General features: G+C 34.1%; 1 protein-coding gene across 1 annotated transcript in view; it reads right to left on the bottom strand.

Annotated features, from left to right (window-relative positions):
• Positions 1–438, bottom strand: part of LOC107552823 (F-box/LRR-repeat protein 4-like) — an 11,575-nt gene extending 11,137 nt beyond the window's left edge. Inside the window, exon 1 of the mRNA XM_016234812.1 lies at positions 325–438. The gene's annotated coding sequence lies outside the window, so the exon portion shown is untranslated. The remainder of the gene's footprint in view (positions 1–324) is intronic.
• Between the last annotated feature and the right edge of the window lie 3,820 nt (positions 439–4,258).

The raw sequence follows: 4,258 nt of genomic DNA, 5'->3' as shown, positions 1-4,258 counted from the left end.
CCCCCCCCCCCCCCCCCCCCCCCCCCGGTTATGTCTTTCTTCTATTAAACACAAAATGACAGAATTTTCATATTTGGAGTGAACTATCCCTGTAATGTTAGTCTGAAAGCTGTTGCTGATGGCTGCTAGCTCTCATCACCATAGCGTTTGATTTAGCCATATGTGGCTTTTTATGTGATCGAAACGTTTAAAATGTAACCAGAAAAGAGGAACTGTTAGCGAGCTGAGCTATAGTTCATTAGGCTGCGTTATGAATCGGCTAAATAAGAACACAGGCGGTCATGTCACACCGCACTGACGGACTTAAAAACAATGTCAACTTACAGACGAATCAATGGTGTGTTGGAGTGTTGTGCTGAGTGTGTTCTGTGTTCTCGATCCATCTCTCACTGTTACTGTCATTGCTCGCACATTCTTCACTGTTCACGCGGAATATAAACATCCGCTTCACCTCTTCGCAATGCATTGTGGGAAGTGGAGTTCTACCACACGAATGACCGATTTTCATAATTGGCATCCGTTTTTGAGGTGTGCCTGAAATTTATGACTATAATGAAAAACTGTAAAAACCTTGCCAGTCTCTATTGCAAATGCACTGATGACAATTTAAGGCAAGACACGACAGGCAAAGAAATTGTTTTTCATGCGCTGGTTAATTTTGAGATTTTAGGCTTTTATAATGTGTTGTTTCAGAGTAGTGAAAAAAAGGAAACTTTTAAATTCTTTATTGCACTTTATCTATTTGCGTTCATAGATTTCACTTGCAATACATATCTTTAAAAGCTGTTTTCTCAAAATTATTTTTTTCCTCACACATTGAGCCAGAAATCTCCACTTAAGCAGCATCTACAAATACCAAACATTCCAGTTTTATTTTCCATCGATATTCTGAAAATGTTTACAGAGGTTGTTTGTTCATATATCATTTGCCTGATTGTACACCATTTTTTATTGCTAAAAACATGGTGAAAATGGTTTTTTTTCTGACTGTTGACAGTATTCTCTGATTTATGGCATTAAAACTCCATTAAAAACTCTGTACAAAATATAATATACAACATTGTCCTATATGAAGCGTGATATTGCCATATGTTACCAAAGGCGATATATAATATCTATTTGATTTTTTTGTTTTGTTATTATTTGTAGCAACTACAAGTCAACAATATTTATTTTATTTATATGCAACTTTATTAAAACAACATACATATACAAAAAACTGTATGTGTATATATGTTTTTGTAATAAATACATGCCTATCTTTTATATTTTCTTATATAATAACATGTATTGACAAGTTTTAGGATGGATATACATGAGCATGACATACTGTATGTGTCCAAAAATGTATTATACGTACATAAACGTACATATTTGTATGAGCTAGACATTCATGTTAATATCTGAAATTATTCCAATTTCTAATAGGTTTCATATACGTTTTTCTTTCATATGGCAATACATTTCATATATGGAAATTGAATAATGGTATATGTTTATATATCACATTTGCATGTGGGAGGGAACCAAGAATTTTAAATCTGGCTTTACTCATTGTGATTTTTGTTATGGAAATGTATGTAAATTAGTGCATATTTATTTAGATAATACATCATTTGCATATTTAAAAAAAATCGGAAAACTTGTAATACAAAAAAGTTTCCATCCTTAACGTAATCAATCAAATGGGGAAGTATATGGTGAGATCTATTAGTTTTGTTTTGTTTTCACCTGGAAATACACAAATCTTTTGGGTCCAAATGCACAAGGACAAATCAGATGGTTGATGAGAAGACAGTTAGAAGAGCAGGCTGATGGTTTGATGAGAGGAGAAGCTGGATGCCTTTACCTTTGATGGGAAAAAGATGCATGAAAAACAATGATTTGGAGTATACCTAGAAACGGTGGATCATTTAGAAAGAAAAAAGGGGAGAAAAGAGGATTGTGGAAGGACTGACAGGAAGAATGGTGTGAACGACAAAGAGAAGGTTGACGGTGTTGAGTAAGTTAGCCTCCAGCGCGGGCAGCTCCCTTGACCCCCCACATATATTGCAATTGATTTCATTTATAAAGGTCGGCTATTTGCACTGGCCAGGGAGTGATTTAAATGTTTCATGATGATTACCAAAGTTATTCGCCTTTTGTCTAAATGACAGAATCTGCAAATATAATTAGCACGGGTGGAAAAGAAGTGAGATAGTGGTGTTGGCTGTCATCACTTTCTCCTATTGTTACAGTGCTGTGTCCTCCAGCTGAACTTCACTACACTGAGTTTAATTGGTTTCAGGAACTCTGCTTTGAGGAAGTCATAACCTTGATCTTCCCCCAGATAAGAGATTCCTTTTTTCGCCATCAAATGCATGCAAATTTCAGGCTAAGCCTGGGAGAAGTGTAAACAGACAAACATTGTTATATTCCATTGTAATTCTGATTAGAGAGAAATAATTAATCACAGTGTTTTAGTGGCCCAGAGACAAGAGATGCACTGATCTTAGTGGCATAGAATGACACACGCTACTGTAGCTTTAAGAACAATGATGAGAAATGGCCACTGATGTTTTTAACTTTGAACTTTACTTTACAACAGAGGAAGAACAAGAGTGTTATTTGTTTATATATATATATATATATATATGTATTTATCTATTTATATACTGTCTGTCTCTGTGTGTGTGTGTGTGTGTGTGTGTGTCAGTCAGTCAGTCAGTCAGTAAATCAATCAATCAATCAGTCAGTCAATCAGTAAATCAATTAATGTCTTGTGAAGAGGAATTCATCAAGGTGGAAAATAATGTGTTTTTTAAACTTTAAACCGCATTAAACACATTTCATTACACCAAATACACAAAATAATGTTCTTTTTAGCAACATCATATGACCCCTTTAACTTTAAACTGTTGCTTCTGGCCAAAATACGAGTCGACTATGGAGACAATATAATGCCACATATATATGGAAAATAATAAAGTTTTGCAAAAGAAAATAAAGTTTTTGCAAAAGAAAATAAAGTTTTGCAAAAGAAAATAAAGTTTTGCAAACGAAAATAAAAGTATTGAGAAAAAATAAATGTTTTTTGCAAACAAAAATAAAGAATTGCTAAAGAAAATGAAGTATTGCGAGAAAAAAAGAAGTTTTGCAAACAAAAATTAAGAATTGCAAAATATAAATGAAACAGCACAAAAGCAATGATTTTGCAATACATATTTTCCATGGCCATATCTACTAATTTATTTGCAACGCTGCTTTTATTTTGCGTTTCAGTCAAGTTTAAGCTTGCGATACCGTTTTTCCCTTTGCGCTTCACGTTTCTGCGCGTCTCTCTCGCACCTCGGCATTGTTTTGACATGGGGGTGGAGTCAAGGGACGGGGGCGTGTACAACAGGCCTGGGCATGCCTCCCTGGAAGTGACGTCATCGGCCTGAGATGCAGCTCACTGATCCAGGCACCATCATTGAGCAGAGGCATGCGGGTGGATCGTTTCCTTTTATTCTCTAGCATTAAAACATACATGTTTTAGTTTTATTAACTTCATTAACAAATGTATATGTGTATTAGCAGTGTTTGCTCAAGTTAAAGAAGTTGTTAACATGAACATCTGCTGTTTACTTCTCTCAATCTGCACACTTTTATACCATTAAAATGTGTATTGTTTCATTTGGTTAACTAAATGTGTTTGTTTAAAATCTCTTAACCTGTGGGAGGACGTCAGCGCACAGAAGCATTCTTTGTTTACATGAGTTCAGAGTTACTGCTAGTTTTAATGTTAAAGAATGCAATTAACTTCATAAACTAACTTACATCATTAAAAAGGTCTACGACTTAAGCTTCATATCGATCTCGACTTCGTTTTTCATTTACATAACTCCTGGCATAAATTAAGAAATGACTGTAACTGTAAGTTTAAAAGTTCTTATTGTTTTAAAATTCATTAAATTTCTCATAAATTTAATGCGTAAACAAACCCGCGTGGCCATATCAACCTGGGATTATCAGATATGTCTTTATTAATATTTTATTTTGAATTAAGAAATTTTAAATAATTTAATAATGTAACATTTTTTTTATTATATTAACACTAGAACTGCCACGGGGTCATTTTACCCACGGCTGTTTCTCAAATGTAAGCTACATAATATGTTTTCAATAAAGAATATCCAAGTGTCACAGTCATTGACTTTTACTAAAATTGTGTTATTTACAATCCCCTGTTGTTAAAAAAATTGTTTAGATAAAACCAGAATAAAAGCTGGGCATTTAT

This window comes from Sinocyclocheilus grahami, unplaced genomic scaffold (assembly GCF_001515645.1).
Source record: "Sinocyclocheilus grahami isolate Dianchi unplaced genomic scaffold, SAMN03320097.WGS_v1.1 scaffold459.1, whole genome shotgun sequence".
NCBI classification, from domain to species: Eukaryota; Metazoa; Chordata; class Actinopteri; order Cypriniformes; family Cyprinidae; genus Sinocyclocheilus; species Sinocyclocheilus grahami.
Note: the sequence above shows the minus strand (reverse complement) of the source record. Positions and strands in the feature narration are given on the sequence as shown.